At 40.2% G+C, this 18,688-nt stretch overlaps 1 protein-coding gene across 3 annotated transcripts in view; it reads left to right on the forward strand.

Moving 5' to 3' along the window:
- Positions 1-5,161: 5,161 nt before the first annotated feature.
- Positions 5,162-18,688, forward strand: part of RC3H1 (ring finger and CCCH-type domains 1) — an 86,188-nt gene continuing 72,661 nt past the window's right edge. For 2 of the 3 annotated variants that reach the window (XM_040446744.1, XM_040446746.1), the window contains exon 1: positions 5,162-5,393. The gene's annotated coding sequence lies outside the window, so the exon portion shown is untranslated. Of the gene's footprint in view, positions 5,405-18,688 lie in introns of all 3 variants that reach the window. The other variant, XM_040446745.1, reaches the window with a different exon arrangement.

The following is an 18,688-nucleotide window of genomic DNA, read 5'->3' on the forward strand; positions in this document are numbered from 1 at the left end:
GCCTGGTATCCTTATAAGAAAAGATTGTGATACACATAGACACAGAATGAACACAATGTGAAGACAGTGAGATAAGACGGCCCTTTGCAAGCCAAGGAGAGAATCCTTGGAGGAGATCAAAACTGCCAACACCTTGATCTTGGACTTCTAGCCTTCAGAATTATGAGAATATTTCTGTTGTTTAAGCCACCCAGTCTGTGGTATTTGTTACAGTAGCCTTAGGAAACTAGTATGATAATGAAATCCACCAAAATTTCAGTAATTTTTTCCAAGTGGAGCTGCTTTCTCTTGACACCGTTTAAAGCAGTGCCTAGAATGGGCCTCTTGGCTGAAAGATGTCTGATGTCTCTTTCATACAGGTGTTCTGTTTACTGTAACCTTGGACTAAGTCTCAAAAGGTCAGCTGAAGTTCAGAGATGCTCAGTGTTGGGCTGGAGGCCTTCATGAAAGGCAGGCAGGCCAGTTTGTTATTAAAAGATCTTTCATAGCTGCTAACTCTGGAAACAAATGGGTGAGCCCTGGTGCACTTCAGGGCCAACTGTTCCATCCCAGAGAATCCTGAGGGGGCTGGACAAATTGAAAGCACAGCTCCTGGCTAGCTTTGCCAACAATAGTGCTGAACAAACTTAGAGAAACTCATCACAAGAGAAGCCAGTAACTAAAGAGATGAGAGTTTGGAAAAAAGGAAGAAATTTATTTTGGATGTGGGCAGCCTGGAGACGTGGCAGGCTCAAATCTTGACAACCAACTTCTCCTCTAGCAAGATGGACATCTAGAGTTTGATAGAGAGAGGTTTGGGGTGGGGGGGGGGGTAACGCGCAAGAGAGCAGGCAGAGAGCATGTGGTCATGGGTGGAGATCGGTATGTGTTCAGCCCAGGATCATGGGCAGGGAAGGGATATGAGGGGCTATGTAGGGTGTGGTCTTCTGGGCATTCCACTGCTATCAGGGCTTTTCTGGTCAGGTGATTGGGATGTTCTGGGTCATTGCAAAATGCCTTCATTAATGCCTCAAGAAATGAGCATACTGGGTTTTAGAGCATGAGTTAAACTTCTTTATATCTGGTTTTAACTGTTTTGGTCTAACTATAGTTGAGCAAGAGGGCTTGCTAACAGGTTCAGAAGCAATTTCAGGAGGGACTCAGAAACATTGATTTATTTGGCTTTTGGGATCAAGTCTACAGGAAACTAGCTCCAGAAACCCCAGAAATGACTTGGGCTACATCTGCCATGATTACTTTGGATTGTTACCCTGAATCTAAGGCAATCCTTCAGGTCTAGTTTGCAGACGCTGACTTGGTTCAGTTTGGGACTGGACTCTAAAGGTGAAGGGTAGGTCAGACACGATTGGTTTCCTAATATTCCCTTAGTGTAATCGCTTGGACTATCTTCCTCTGTTTCTATTTATTTTCATTATAATCTTAATGAACAGTGGTAATAGGAGTGTCAACTGGGGGAGGGAGTAGGTTATGGAGAATCCACGTATGAGGGAGGGTTAGGGTGTGGAGGATGAAGAGGACTCAGTCGGACTCCCACTCTTTACCTAAAGCTGTTCAGAAAATCCAGGTGACTCAGCTCTAGTGCTTTCTATTTTGTGCATGGGTTTGTGTTTGAGGATGTCATTCCCTCTCCCTACATAAATGATTTACACTGGAGAGGTCTCAGGTCCTAGCTGTACTTTAACCAGGGTTTTTAGTTAATCTAAACTCTATCCATACACCCTACTGTTTCCCATTCCTTGTCCTCCTCATCCCTGTCCCACCTTGAGCTGAAAGCTGATTACACTTCTATGGCTCTGGGTACACATCTAATATCATACATAATATTTCTACCTGTCAAAAGGTAGTTTCTGTGACATTAGAACAAAAGTTCCTACTACTTCTTCCTTTTAACCTGCATATAACTTTATACTTTCTATGCAATAATGATCTGGTTTATTTTATACTCTAGCTGTTTACGTGCATATCATATTGTATTCCTCTTACTAGACTGTTCAATTTCCTTAAGGCAGGGACACATGACTTATTCGAATATCTTTGTATTTTCCCCTCATTCCTGCCCTTCTCACTCTCTAACCTCCTCATCAGTAATAGGATATTTGTCTGTAAATAAGGAGTTGGGTACGTATATGATGTATTCAACCTTTTCTAGTCTCTGTTTCATATAAGTTGGTTGGAATCTAAAAACCTTTTCTAGTTTTAATATAAACAAACAATGCCTTACGTTGGCAATTACACATCCCAGAGTATTATTTACCCATGTGCTAGCTTACTCACTCTGCATAACTTAAAACGTGGTTTAGTAAAAAAAAAAAAAAAAAAGACAAAATCAAAAGAAGAACAATGTAGTACAGGCATATCAGAAAATACAGTGAGGGGCGCCTGGGTGGCTCAGTCAGTTAAGCCTCCACTCAGGTCATGATCTCACAGTTCATGAGTTCGAGCCCCACATAGGGCTCTCTGCCGACAGTTCAGAGCCTGGAGCCTGCTTCAGATTCTGTGTCTCCCTCTATCTCTGCCCCTCTCCCACTTATTCTCTGTCTCTCTCTGTCTCTCAAAAAATGAATAAACTTTAAAAAAAAAAAAAAGAAAATACATTGAAAAAATTCCCAAGGCATTATTTTAACTGATTTTTGTGTGCTCCAAAAAATAGCATTAATTTTTGAGTTCATGCTAAGAGCAAGAATGTATTTGATGACTTGTCATCCTCATTTGACTGATGAAAAAACTAAAGGCTCTAATGACATATACATAAAATGGATTTTTAAAAAACATCTGAGTACTTACTATGTGCAATGAACTATTCTAAGTCCTTTACATGAAATGACTCATTTAATTTTCATAATATACCACTGGTGGAGGCCAGGGCAGAGTCTAAATTTCTAGGCATTCTATATCAGATTTAAATAATAAAATACAAAATAAAACTAAATTGTTTCAGTTGTATTAAAGTGACACAGTAGTGATTTCTAAGCACAAATGACTGTAAAACATATAAGCTGTTTGTCTTTAGTAATACATTCTTAAAGTGGTATCTTAGCTCATGGAACTGCTCAGACACTATTTCACTGGATTAATACCTCTCAACACCCCAAAAAATGTTACTACTCCATAACAATTGGCAAAAATTTTGAACAGCAAAATCAGAAAAAGAGCTTAGTGCAATAGCTAAAATTCTTACGGTGTATTAATTTGGGAATAAAATCCAGAATGTCTTTTTGTTGTTGTTGTTGTTGTTGTTGTTTTGCCAAATAACCATATAACCTTTCTTCTAAATAGATGCAGTCTCAGGGAACAAATTATTCTCTGTAATTTATACATCTACCCTAAGTGGGGAGTTCAAAGCATATAAATGTTTCTCACAGATTAGCTTTTATTGTAAACACTGAAGTAATTTTCAAAGCTTCTTTTCTCCTTTTTCTGCCAAATGTTTCTGTTTAATTATATTATTAAAATGAATTCTGGGAAGCCCCTTGGCTTTAAACTTACGCATCAACTGAAATATTGATGAAATAAAAAGAAATTTAACTTTAAAATCATATTTTATAAGAGAACCGTGAAAGGGATTTGCCGAGTGAGGCACAACTGTTAATAGTTTAAAGAAATTATATTATCTAGGCTGCTTGTAATGGAAGTTGGGTTATTTGCTTCACCTAAACAGGGAAGTTGGCATGTTTGCCTAGCAACAGCCGCTAAAACCTTCTGTTGTGGAAGGTTCCCTAGGAGTGAGAAGAAGGGAGGAGGAGGAAAAACAGGAGGAACAGATTAATCTGTTTTTCCTAGCAGGGGACTGAGGTCTGGCTCTTTGAGGAGGGAAAGGCTATCTAAGAGATAGCCTTTAGATTAGCATTCACTAACCTAATCCCTCCGTGATACCTAGAAGTTAGTTATTTGTAGGATTGGGGTTACTACTGAGGAGGCTGAAGGGAAGGTTACAGATTTAGCGCACTTCAAAGGCAGTCAATTTCATTCAATAGAAAGACATCAATAGGTCTCCTAAAAAGGAGCTGAAATCTCAGTACAGGAGGGTGTCAGCAACTGAAAAGACCTCCGCTCAGAGTTTAGGAAGGTGTGTGATAATGTGTTTTACAAATATTATGAAACACTGCGATTGACTTTATCGAGTTAAAGGCAGTAGCTTCTCTAAATATAGTACTGTTGTTGGTATTGGTGATGCCTGCAGTGAAGAAAGGACAGGAAAGCAAAATCTCTGCTCTCTTGGTCAAGACCTGAAACAAAAAAAGGCATAATGCAGAGGAGTTATTAACTGGGTGTGTGTATGAGGACCATCTCCACTGTGGACGATTTATCTTGAAATTGGGACTGTTATGATACCAAAAGAATTCCATTTCTCTCTTTTAAAAGCACGGGTTTGGTTAAGCGCAACTGGCTTGAAGGGGTCTCCCACTACCTCCAAATCAAAATGCCTTCTTTTCCATAAGGGAGAAGAAACTTTCAATTATCACAAGGTTATCTTTTAGATCCAGGGAACTTTTCCATGGGCCGAAATCTTTCCGTTCTGCCCCAGACACCTATCCTCGGTTCACATAGGCCTGGAAACACATTTTGGAGCAGTGAGCGTCCAGGCCTTTCGGCCGTTTTCGCCGCGTTGGGAAGGGGGACTCTCTGGGACTCGGTGAGAGCGGTGACCAGGGCAAAGCTAGTGCGATCGGGAACCCGGATAAAACAGGACAAGAACAAATTCTCTGGGTGGGGGAGGGGGATATGAAAAGGAACCAGAGTGGAGGACTAGAACGGAGAAAGCCTAGGGGTAGAGGGAGTGCAGAGTTCGATGGAAACGTCAGAAATTTCCCAATCCCCCCGCGCCGTCTGGCCTCTCGCCTCTGGGCGCAAAGACGCTGGTGGGGGAGGGCAGGCGGACTGCTGGACCAGTTTGGCGGCTCCCGGCGTGGGTGCGCCCCGCGGGGAGGCGGAGAGCGTCGCGGGCCTCCCTCCTGGGCGTTGGCGGCCGGTGACTCAGAGCTTTCCTCCCGCGTCCGCCCCGCCCCTCCCCTCCGCGCGCCCCGCCCCTCCCCTCCGCGCGCCCCGCCCCACGAAGGAGGAGCCTCGCCATCGTCCCCGCCCCAGTCTCCGGGGCGGGCCGGAGCCCGAGGAAGAGGAAGGGGACGAGGACAACGAGCGACGGGGAGGAGGCGGAGGAGGAGGAGGAGGAAGAGGAGGCCGACCAACAAGATGGCCCCTGCTGCAGGAGCAGCCTCAGCAGCAGCAGGTGGGAGGCCGGAGGCGGCGCTGGCGGTGGCAGCGGCGGCCGTGGCCCGGCGGCCTGGGACAGAGTCAGAGTCGACGGTGGCGGCGGCGGCGGCGTTGGCTGCCGCGGCGGTGGCGACGGCCGCGGGGACTCGGAGCTGAGAGGAGCTGCTGCTCGGACCAGCGCGGTGAGCGAGCGGTAGGCGGCGGCGGCGGCGTGGGGTGCGCGGCGGCCGCCGCCCGGCCCCCGTCGGGAACAATAGGCGGCCGCGGCGGGGAAGGGGCCGTCCTCGCCCGCCCTCCACCCCTCGGCGGTAGCGGCCACCCCTCCAACCCCCGGCCCTCGGCTTCAGCCCCGCCGCCGGCGGAGGGGCTTGTCAGCGGCCCGCGTCCTTAGGCCTTAGGCCTCCGAGCGCCGCCGGGAGGGCCTGCCTGGGTGGGTAGGCCGTGGGGAGGTGCGGACGCCGCCCCGGACGAGGGGAGGGCGCGGGAGACTTCGGCTGGAGGGAGGGGGCCCGAAGGCCGCCCAGCTCGGCGGTTACTCCGAGGGCCTCGGCGGGTGATGAGTGCGCGCAGGAAATGTTTTTTGGACCCCGGGTCGGTGGGGGGTGGGGAGATGAAGGAGTCTGTAAACTGGTACCGCCTCCGCCTCCTGGCACCCGGGGGCTGCTCCCCTCCCTAACCCCTGAAGCGTTCCCCTTGCTCGGCCAAGTGGGTTTTAACGGTGTCCATTTCCCTGAAAGCTCCAGGAGATCGAGCCAGATGGTCTTTCTTCCTGCTGGCGATCGGGAAATTGTGTATGCGGGTGTCTTTTTAAAAAAATTTAAGTGCAACAACAAAAAACAAACAAGGTAAAATGTGATTATCGATAAGGGATGGGGAGGGATGGAGGACTAAGGGATGTTCTTAAAACATCTCTTGGCATCAGTTCTCTCTAAACATCAATTATGCCCACGTCCCGGGTGAGAGTGAAACAAGGGCTCTTTTGAAGCAGTAATAATATAACTCTTGACATCCCAGAATAGTCCATGAAACTGGAAACAAAGCCACTTACTGGCAACGCGAAGACAAATTGTAATGTTTGAATAGAACTTTTCTTCGAACGAACCGTTTTGAATTATTAATGTGCCGCATAAGAAACAACATTAACATAGAATGGACCTAACGAAACATTTCTTCAGGAGGGAAGTGGTTCGTCTTCAGGCTAGAACTTCTTGTGTGCTGTCTCAGGCTCCAATTTTGCATTTCAGTAGTTTGTTCTAAGACTAACCTTTCCTGTAAGTTTGATTTCTGAAGCAGATTTTAATAAGGTTTCAAAACTTTTTTGGTAACTTTCAAAAACTAGAAACAACTGTTCTCTTTTGAATGTTGAGGTTTATGGAGAGGCAGCTCTTCATCGTATTTGCCCTGGGGTAGTGGCGCCTGTGATTTCAACTGTTAACTGCGACTACTAAATTTAATTTTTTGAGGCTTCCACCACGTCCATTTCCAAGTGGGGGCGGGGAGAATGATTCAAGTTATTTCTATTTCAGTTTCTACCTAGGTATGCAGAAATTTATATTAAAATAGTTTGGATGCATCCAGGAAGATTGCTTTCCACTATTTAACATAACATTCAGTTGTGTGGTCCAATCTAGTTTGTGTTCTTAAAAGGAAGATGGGCCTGTGCAGAGAAGATGCCAGTTAGTATCTTTCATCCATCTTTAGGGTAAATTCCTAATTAGAATTTGTGTCCTAATTCAAAGCATTTTTAGGTTATGTGAAATTTAATGTACGGTGCTAGTCCTTAATTCTTTGATGAGAATTGGCAGTAAATAGACAAATAAACACAAGATTGAACTGTCTTATTGTTTAGGATTGAAGTATAGTGGGTAAATGTGAATAACTTTTATGCCTAGCATAAATAATGTGGATATTTTGATTTTTAAGTGATGAGGAAAGAACAGCTTTCACATGCCTCCAGCTAATGTGAATGTTCTGGGAATAAGTTTTAGAAAGGACACTTTTTAAGTGCTTAAATTCATAATTTTTTCTTTTTTTATGCTGAATTTTGTTAGGTCAGTACAAAATGCAACTAAAGACAAGTTTGTAAATTGTAAGTGGTTAGTGTGCTTTGTTATGAAAAAAAATCTCATCATGTGACAGGGACTGATTTTCCTCATACTTAATATCCTTTGCCTGACAACATTTTTTAGTGTTAAGGGTTTGTGTTTGAAATTGGATGTTGATCCAACAATTTATTGAGTTTGGGTTGAGTCTGGGTCCCTATTTTTGTTTAATATTGAAAAATCTTTTAGAGAGTTCTGGTTTTAATAAGTGCCAAAACTCTTTTAAGATGTGATCCCTGCATTGTGATATTTTATTGGTGTTTATTCTGATAATTTAAGTTTCTCAAGTAGTATTTAAGAATTTCCTTGTATTTTCTTCATAATATTAGAAGTTAGTATATTTGATTCATTTGAAGATATTTGAAAAGGATTTTTGTAGCTAAAAGTTAAATTTTTAAGGCATCTTTGTTAAATGAGTAAAAACATTCTCATTTAATCCTATTTAGGCTGTAATATTTTGTGGTATTGTTCTCACTTTACATACGAAGATTCTGAGGCTAGGAGAAGCTATGTAACTAGCAAAAAAGGCCACATAATTAATAGGTAAAAGAGCTTACTCAAACCCAGGTCTTGTGGCACAAATTAGATGCTTTACTACTGCCACCATGTGTCTCAAGGTTTAACTTTGAAGCCTCTCCTATGTCGACAGATTCCTTGTTTTGGCCACAAGCTATGCTTTGTAATTCTGTACTTGTCTTTAGCCCTAATAGCTTTTCTATTAACATTATTTGTACCCTGCCAAATATTCGCTTACAAGTTTGAGAAAGTATGTATTCATGTGAATTACAAATGAAAGACTTATTTTTACTTTTAGCAGATTTGAACGTTGTTGATATAGAAACTCCTACCATTTATATAGGACAGATTTATAGTATCACTCTAATGGCTTCATGGCTTTAATTTGCTATGTAAACAGTTACGAAATTGTGCCTTTGAAATACTGCTTGGAAATTTAAAAGTGACTTTAGAAACGTTCAGGGATGTTAAAGTTGGGTCAGCTAACATTTGAAATTCTTCATTTATGCTTTTTTAAAGCCATAGCCCATTTAGAATTCTGCAGAACTTTTGTTTCTACATCTTGGGGTTTGAATTGGAATTTTATGAGGGTCTAATCAGCCTACTCTCCGATAGATCTTGTAAGTTGTTGACACCCAGCAAAGTGAAGAATGCGCTGGTAAATGATCCTTGTTTGGTGGATGCCTCAGAGCAAGATGTTCTTTGGCAGGGTATACTGACCTGGTTTAGCTTTGGCCCTGACGCGCAGGAGTTCAGGTATTCTTTGGGATTAGATTCAAATGGATTTAAATTCTCACATTGGCCTGCGTCAAAAACAGTCACAGATTTCAGTATCAGCCCGTTCTCTAGGACCCTCTTAAAGATCTCCTTCTCTTTTGTTTAATCCTGAAATCTATGCTAGATTTGGACCAGCCTTGGAGGTTGTTCGGGCATGAGATTAATTTGTCTGGCATTATACAAAGGAATATTTCTTATTCCATAGTTTCTTAAGGTAGATTCTACACATTTTCAAGTGTACAGTTTACTAATCCTAAATAATGATGTCCTACATCCCCGAAACAGTTAACTTTATAGCACATTTATTTATATCCATTACTGGTCAGACTTGTGCCTGTTCACTTCTTATGTAATATTCTTGTTTACTCTATGTAATATTAGACACTTGTTATTAATTCACAGTGTTTTCCTAATTGGTTGAGTTTTGGGAGAAAAATTCTAGTAAAAATTTGAGTTCACCTTTCATGCACAGTTGAGCTGACTGAAATAGTGACCTGTTGTTGTAGAGGAATAAATATTTTAAGGTTCATTTATATTTTTCCTTGAGATTATTTACAAATGAATGTCATATGTCAACAATATTTTGATGTTTGTCAAGCATTTTAACACCAATGTCAGTACTCATCTCACTGATTATTATCATGCATATATGGTAGTATTTAACTTAATATTATCGTGCATATATGGTAATGCATTTTATTTAAAAATCTCCAAGATCTAAATAGCATTTGAACATGGTAGCAGTGTTTTTGAAGAAAAGTTCTAAAGGGGTCATTATTATATATATATATAAATTTTTGTGGTGCTTATTTATTTATTTTTGAGAGAGAGAGAGAGAGAGAGTGTGGGGGAAGAGCAGAGAGGCAGAGGGAAAGGGGGAGAATCCCAAGCAGGTTTCACGCAGTCAGTGCAGAGTCCGATGCAGGGCTGGAAACCATTCAGATCGTGACCTGAGCCAAAACAGACTTGGACGTTTAATCAACTGAGCCTCCCAGGTGTCCCTTAACATAAAATCAAAAAAAAAATTTTTTTTTTAATGTTTATTTTTGAGAGACAGAGAAAGTGCAAGCAGAGGAGGGGCAGAGACAGAAGGAGACACGGAATCCGAAGCAGGCTCCAGGCTCTGCACTGTCAGCATAGAGCCCAATGCAGGGCTCAAACTTAGGAACCACGAAATCATGACCTGAGCTGAAGTCAGAAGCTTAACCAACTGAGCCACCCAGGCGCCCTGCATAAAAATTTTTTAAAATAAAGTTCAGGTCATTTAACATAAAACTAATGATTTTATTTATTTATTTATTTATTTTAAGTTTATTTATTTTTGACACAGAGAGAGAGAGTGCGAGCGTGAACTAGGGAGGGGCAGAGAGAGAGGGAGACAGAATCCAAAGCAGGCTCCAGGCTCCGAGCTGTCAGCACAGAGCCCAATGCAGGGCTCGAACCCACGAACCGTGAGATCATGACCTGAGCCGAAGCCAGACACTCAACCGACTGAGCCACCCAGGTGCCCCAACTAATGATTTTAAAGTGATCAGTTTAGTAGCAGCATATTCATGATGTTGTGCAGCCACCACTGTCTAATTCTAAAACCCTTTTATCACCCCCAAAGGAAACTGTACCCATTAGGCAGTTTCTTCCCATTTTCTCCTCCCCCTGGTCCCTAGCAACCACCATTCTACTTTCTGTCTCTGTGGATTTAACATAAAACGATAGAGTCAAGATTAAGGGATAGTAATTGTATAATTGAACATGCAGAAAAAACTTGGGATAGGATTGTTAGGGATCAGAAACCATCTCATTCTTTGCATGCTTCTCTTGAGTACAGTAGGCAGACTGCCAGAGACTCTTTATGTAAGAAAAGTTGAAAGTCACAGCGATTTGCAGTTTTAGTTTTTGATCATTCCAAAAGAGTTCTACTCAAATTCTCAGACTCATTTATATTTCCTTATTGGGTTATGAGAATTAACTAAATTATAATGTTCTATACAAATGTGAACAACTAATACTTATTTTGCTCTTTGCAATTTACCTTCTGTTTTCTCCCTCTCTGGTTTTTTTTTTTTTTTTAATTTTTCTTAATGTGTAGAAGAAACTTGGAATGTGTAGGACTTACCTGATATGATACCAGAAAATGATTGTTAGGTTGAAATTCTTTGATCTTTATGAATCTGTTTTATAATTTTATTCAGCTGATCTTTGAGGACATTTAGAGTTAAAATTTGCCTGACACTATGCTATTAATCCCATGTTGAATAAATCTTAAAAACCTAGGTTTTGGCTCTATATCTGACTCCTTCCAAAAATGTAGACACTGTTATAGAAGCAATTGATTTGTAGCTTGTTTTGATTGGCTTAGTTCATTGATTGAGAGAGAAAACTGTTGGACTTTTTTCATTCTGGAATAAAGTATAATAAAGTTGGACTTCTGTAAATTTATTTTTCTAAGTAATCTCTATACCCAACATGGGGCTCAAATTCACAACCTCAACATCAAGAATCACATGTTCCACCAACTGACTCAGCCAGGCACTCCTGATGTCTGTGAATTTAGAATTGCTCAATTTGAAGTTTCAATTTTGAGCTTTGGAAGTACTCTTTTATCCTTACCTTAAGTTCAAAATGGTACTCCCTTCCCTCCCCCCAATTAAATTGAAATCTTAAAACTTACAGTGTGAAGCACAGAACAGATTTCATATTAATAAGATTTTTTTAAGTTTGTTGGTTGGTTGGTTGGTTGGTTTTGAGAGAGAGAGAATCCAAGCAGGCTCCATGCTGTCAGGGCAGAGCCTGATGTGGGGCTTGATCTCGTGGAACTGTAAGATCATGACCTGAGCCAAAATCAAGAATTGGACGCTTAACCAACTGAGCCACCCATGTGCCTCATTAAAGATTTGTAGTAAGTTACAGGAAATCTATGTGGAGAAGAAAAATTTAAATTTTGATATTAATCCTCCCCTTTTTTTAAACATGATTTTAAATATTCTTATTCTCTTAATTGTTTCCAAATGTCAGAGTTCTTGATCAGACTTCAAAAACTTCAAAAGAAGTCCTTGGCAACCTCCAAAGTTACCTTACTAATCTCCTCTTTTTAGGGGAAAATTTATTTAGTTGTAAGAACAACTTAAAAAGTGATGAGAAAGAATTACTTAAGAATATTTACAACTCAATGCAGTAATATTCCTTCTTTTCTTTAATAGAGACTTTTTTCAGAAAAGTAAACTAAATATTTGTGTTTTTATATACACCTCATTAATTTTTGATAGTGACATTTACTGGAAAACTAGTATAGTAAATCGAGATTCAATCATTAAAATAACAACTTTAAGGGAGATGATGTTTAGAGATCTATGCTTAAAAATATGGTTTAGTGGGGAGCGCCTGGGTGGCTCATTCAGTTGAGCATCTGACTCTTGATTTACGCTCAAGTCATGATCTCATGGTTTGTGGGATTGAGCCCCACATCAGGCTCCATGCTGATGGTGCAGAGCCTGCTTGGGATTCTTCCCTCTTTCTCTGCCCCTTCCCTGCTTTCTTGCACACTCTTTCTCTCTCTCAAAATAAATGAACTTAAAAATATATATATGGTTTAGGGGCACCTGGATGGCTTAGTTGGTTAAGCATCCAACTCTTGGTTTTGGCTCAGGTCATGATCTCACAGTTCATGAGTTGGAGCCCAGCCTTGGGCTCTGTACTGACAGCATGGAGGCTGCTTGGGATTCTGTCTCTCTCCCTCTCTGCCCCTCCCCTGCTCACACTGTTTTTGTTTCTTTCAAAATAAATAAAGTTAAAATATATATATGGTTTAGTGTGCGATTTGTGAATGGAGGATTATTGTATTGTTGACTTTATTATAGAACAATATTTCATCTATCCATGTCCCAGTTTAGAATAAGAAGTATACAAAAAGTTTTAACTGTCACAAGATTAATGAGCCAGATCATCTGCACTAAGGCACTGGCTTAGGAGCTCTCTTGGTTTTTCAATAATTCTAATAAATTTGATTGTTTTCTGATCCCACAGCAGATTAAAAGGTGCAAATTTGCTGTGGGAATAGAGGCACTATAGGTAAAATGGAGAGCAAGGGGACAGGTGACAGGGGAAAAAACCACATTAGCTTGGGGCCTTGTAACATAGACTCTGAGTATGTCATTAGTTTTTGTGTTGTGCTCATAACCTATTCCTGATGATAAAGTCATTGTGGGAAAATTCAATTGTGTTTTAATTTTGGGAGTCATAAAAATGTACAGAGTACATTTGGACACAGGCTTTGGAGTCAGATATATCTAGGTTCTCATCTTCTTTTTTTTTTTTTTTTCAACGTTTATTTATTTTTGGGACAGAGAGACACAGAGCATGAACGGGGGAGGGGCAGAGAGAGAGGGAGACACAGAATCGGAAACAGGCTCCAGGCTCTGAGCCATCAGCCCAGAGCCCGACGCGGGGCTCGAACTCACGGACTGCGAGATCGTGACCTGGCTGAAGTCGGACGCCCAACCGACTGCGCCACCCAGTCGCCCCAGGTTCTCATCTTCTATCACTTAAGCTTTATGATTCTTTATCCCTAAAAATAGAAATGGTAATTCCTTCCATTAAAGATTTGTTTTGAAGTTTAAATGAGATAACATACATAGTATAGTACCTGATATCTAGTATTGATTCAATAAATGTTATTCTCCTCCTTAAATTCTGTTCAACAAAAATCATTTTAGAAAAATTTTCATCTAAAATATTTGAAAAAGTTTTGTTTTTCAAGGTACATATAAACTTTGTATAAGTTAGGATTAAATATATGTGTACTTTTTTTTTTTTTAAGATTTTACTTTTAAACAATCTCTACACCTGATGTGGGGCTCGAACATACAACCTGGAGATCAAGTCACATGCTCTACTGACTGAGCTAGCCAGGCACCCTGTATGTGTACTTTTGAAGGTAGTGGTCAGGAATGAGATACCATTCTCATTTTCTTCCCACATCAGTCTTTCATTAGTATGGATCTGTGCCTTTCAGTACCAACCACTAGCTACAAATGGCTACTTAAATTTAAAATTTTTTCCTAGACTTAATTTTTTTTACAGCAATTTTAGGTTTACAGAAAATTGTCCTGAAGATACAGAGTTTCCACATACGTCTTCCTTCTACAGTTACTTCTGTTAACATCTTGCATTATTGTGGGGCATTTGTTATAGTTGATGAGCCAGTTTTGGTAAATGGTTATTAACTAAATTCCATAGTTTATATGAGGGTTCACTTTTAGTGCTGTGTAGTTCTGTGGGTGAGAATGTCTTCTTTCACTTAGCAATGTAACATTTAAAGTTCTAGCTTGTTTCTTTTTACTGTTAAATAATATTCCATTTTATGGATAAATCTAAGTTTTAGTTAATTAAAATAAAGGAAATTTAAAATTTAGTTCCTCAGTTGCACTAGCCACATTTCAGTGGCTCAGTAGCCACATGTGCCCAGTGGTAATTACCATATTGGAAAACAAAGATCTAGAACATTTTCATCATCTCAGGAAGTTTCTTATTGAAGAGTGCTGATATAAACTATCCTCCCGGGGTGCCTTGGGTGGCTCAGTCAGTTAAGCATCCAACTCTTGATTTCATTTCGGCTCAGGTCATGATCTCGTGGTTCATGAGACTGAGCCCCACGTCAGGCTCTGCGCTAACAGCACGGAGCCTACTTGGGACTCTCACTCTGCCCCTTCCCTGCTGGTGCATGCTCGCTCTCAAAATAAATAAATAAACTTAAACAAAACAAAGCAAAACACCAATACTTCCAGCATCCAGTTCTCCATTTATATTCACTCTCACAGAAAGCTTACTTTACATGATCTCAGTTTGTCCTCAAGCCTACATTTCCAGTGCTTGTTGCTTGTGTTGCTGGCAGCCCTAAACTATACATAATAAACTTGATTCCCAGAAAAAACCAGCCTTTACAAATAAATATTGTCCATTAATGGTTTCCTAGGTTTCTTATCAGGGTATCATCTTTTGCTCCATTTTTCATTGTTCCTAAAATTTTATTTTTCTCTAAACCTTTTAAATATTTATCAAAGGTATACAGATCTCAGAGCTAAGAAATGGCAGCACTGAGATGAGAATCTAGACCTTCTTATTCTAGTTCTCTCATGGGCTCCCCACCAATTGGGGTTGCCTTTACAATCACTTTTGAGGAGGTAATTGGAGACCATTTGATTCTATGCTATAGAATTTTTAACAGTATATTTATAGGTCGAAACTATAAATTTAATAGTGATATACTCATTCTTAAACAATTAGAATCTTAAATGAAGACATCCCGTTAGCCGATTTCTTTCTATAATTCAGTTATGATGGAAAAATTTTTTGCTTTCATGTGTGAGTCATTTTTTAGGTAACCAAAATTAATTTCCAGGACTAATATGAATTGGCTGGTAAGGGTGAATAGAATTGAATTGAACATTATTGACATCCAGAATTCTCTGCTGGTACCTGGATATTACACTTGGATTCTATTCAAACTACACTTTAATTTGTAAAATCCAATCGGTTACCACATGAACTTTAACTTGTATCTTTTTTACCTCATCATGTTAAAGTTTTCAGAACTTGAAAAATGGAGAGCCTTGTGTTAGTCTCTTTTGCTTGCCTTTTTTTTTTTTTTTTTTAATGATAAGTTGTACCTCTAATTTTGCTGATACTGTAGCCATTTTGTGTTAGGTCTTGATTTGACCTTCCTTGTACACTGACTATGCTTGCTCAAAAGTCAGTTTTGTGGAGACATTATGTTAAAGAGTAGTAGTCTTTCATATTTTAGTACTGTACTTAAAAAAACTTAGATTTTTTACCTTCCTTTTGAAATGCTTTCCCTATAATTACTGCTTTTAAAACCCATGTTTTATGTGTCAAATTTTGTATTAGTTACCCCATTGAAAGCAGTTTTTGAACTGTTTTTGATTAAATACTCTTTGCTGGAGTCTGGCTTTTCTTTAAAATTTCTAGAAATTTTTTAAAAAGGGTGAGGTTTTTCATATATTTAGAAAAATTGAGTTACAGTTTCTGTGGATTGACTCATTATCTAAGTCAGTTTTTTTCAGAAATGTCAATTTATTATGTAGGTATGCAGTTGATGAAAACCTGTTCATAAGAGCATAGAAGCCCCTTCTAGTTTTTCCTTCTACTGCTATTAGAAAAAGATGGTTTTGTGAAATACGAAAGTCCTTATAATAATAGATAGATCTCTAAATGCTTTTAAGAACAACTTAGAGAAGCGCCTGGGTGGCTCAGTTGATTAAGCATCCCACTTTGGCTCAGGTCGTGATCTCACGGTTAGTGGGTTTGAGCCCCACGTCAGGCTCTGTACTGACAACTCAGAGCCGATAGTCTGCTTAGGATTCTGTCTCCCTCTGTCTCTGCCCCTTCCCCTCTCTGGCTGTGTCTCTTTCTGTCTCTCAAAAATAAATAAACATTTAAAAAGTTTTAAAGAAAAGAACAGCTTAGAATATCACAAAACCCACAATAAAGCATCATTGAATATTGAAGTAGTAGCACCTAATCTCCTAATGATTGACATGCATCAGTTAATTCATTGTACTCAGTGTCAAGATAAAACTCAACAGCTTTTTAGACGCATAATGACAAAATGGTGAGGGGATTGGAGGGGAAAGAATTAAGGAGTAAAATCCTGTCAATAGATTCTCCATATTTGGGAAATGTTTCACATTGTTGATTTTTTAAAATTCTTTTTTTTAAGATGTTTTAATTTTTCTTTTCAGTTTATTTATTTTGAGAGAAAAAGAGCACAAGCAGGGGAGGGGCAGGGAGAGAGGGAGAAAGAGAATCCCAAGCAGGCTCTGCATTGTCAGTGCAGAGTCTGACACGGGGCTCGAACTCACAAACTGTGAAATCAAGACCTGAGCTGAAGAGTCGGATACGTAACTGACTGAGCCACCCAGGTGACCCTAAATGAAGACTTTAAAAACAAAAAAAAAATTTTTTTTAATGTTTGTTTATTTTTGAGAGCGCGAGCAGGAGAGGCAGAGAGGGAGACACAGAATCCGAAGGAGTCTCCAGACTCTGAGCTTTTAGCACAGAGCCCGATGCAGGGCTCGAACGCACAGGCCGCAAGATCACGACCTGAGCCAAAGTCGGCTGCCCAACTGACTGAGCCACCCAGGCACCCCTACCCTAAAAGACTTTTTAAGAGCAGTTTTATATTCACAGCAAAATTGAGAAGGTACTGAGATTTCCCATATACTCCTTGTTCCCACATGCACAGCATCCACCACCAGAGTGGTAAATTTATTACCAAAAAAAAAAAAAAAGATTAAAATTCATAGTTTACATAGGGTTCATTCTTGGTGTGGTACATTCTGTGGGTTTGGACAAATGTGTAATCACATGTATTCACAATTGTAGTATCATACAGAGTATTTTTGTTGCCCAGAAAAATCCTGTGTTCTGCCTATTCATCCGTGTTCACCCCAGCTCCTTGCAGCCAGTGATCTTTTTGTCTCAGTAGTTTTGCCTTTTCCAGAATGTCCTGTAGTTGGAATTCTACAGTAGGGAGCCTTTTCAGATGGCTTCTTTTAGTATTACCTATGTTTTTTCATACCCTAATAGGCTCATTTCTTACTTAAAAAAATTTTTTTTAATGCTTATTTATTTTTGACAGAGAGAGAGAGAGACAGAACATGAGCAGGGGAGGGGCAGAGAGAGAGGGAGACACAGACTCCGAAGCAGGCTCCAGGCTCTGAACTGTCTGCACAGAGCCTGACGCGGGACTTGAACTCACAGACCGTGAGATCATGACCCGAGCCGAAGTCAGACGTTCAACCGACTGAGCCACCCAGGCGCCGCTAGGCTCATTTCTTCTTAACGCTGAATGATATTCCATCATCTGGATATACCACAGTGTATTTTTACATCTATTTACTGAAGAGTATCTTGGTTGGTTGTTTCCAGGTTTCGGCAGTTATGAATTAAGCTGCTCTAAATGTCCGTTTGCAGGTTTTTGTGTAGACTTAAGTGTTCAGCGCCTCTGGGTATATGGCGAGGAGAGTGACTGCTCGGTTGTATGGTAAGAGTATGTTTAGTTTATAAGAAATACCAGGGGTGCCTGGGTGGCGCAGTCGGTTAAGCGTCCGACTTCAGCCAGGTCACGATCTCGCGGTCCGTGAGTTCGAGCCCCATGTCGGGCTCTGGGCTGATGGCTCAGAGCCTGGAGCCTGTTTCCGATTCTGTGTCTCCCTCTCTCTCTGCCCCTCCCCCGTTCATGCTCTGTCTCTCTCTGTCCCAAAAATAAATAAACGTTGAAAAAAAAAAAATTTAAAGAAATACCAAACCGTCTTCCAAAGTTGCTTTCCCATTTCGCATTCCTACCAACAATGAATGAGAGGTCCTGTTGCTCCGATTTTTGCCTCCATTTGGTGTTGTCTGTGTTCCAGGTTTTGACCATTCTAATGGGGTGCGTAATGGTATCGCATTGTTTTAATTTGCATTTCCCTGATGACTTATGATGTGGAGTCTCTTCCTATGTTTATTTGGAATATAATATTGCATAGTTGGAATCATACAACATGTAGTCTTTTCAGATTAGCTTCTTTGTCCTTATCTCTTTTTTTTTTAAGGTTTTATTTATTTAAGTAATCTCCACATCCAGTGTAGGGCCAACCCCAAGATCAAGGGTCACATGCTCTTCTGACTGAGCCAGCCAGGAGTCCCTATCCTTATCTTTTTATCTGCCACTTTGCTTTTCGTTTTGCCTAGCTTATGGATATTTTTAAGGATATCTTTAATTTTGGAGGCATACTTTCTTCTAAATATTAAGTACCAGTATTAAAAAAAATTAACTCATTTTGTGGTGATACATCCTGCTGTGCTAAGTCCCCTTGTCATTTTACATTATCTTTTATGTGAATCGTCCCAGTACTATCTTTAGAGATATGAAATTTGTCACAGTCAGGCAGAATAGTGATTTTTTTCAGTCACATTCAACAATTATTGAGCAAATATTACATGCCCTGCAGCAATATGGACTTTCTCTTACAGAAAGAGCATAGGATATATTGGAAACATCAGAGCATCTAATACAGGCTTGGCTA

The sequence above is a fragment of the Herpailurus yagouaroundi genome, unplaced genomic scaffold, assembly GCF_014898765.1.
Source record: "Herpailurus yagouaroundi ecotype Mexico unplaced genomic scaffold, PumYag 195, whole genome shotgun sequence".
NCBI lineage: Eukaryota > Metazoa > Chordata > Mammalia > Carnivora > Felidae > Herpailurus > Herpailurus yagouaroundi.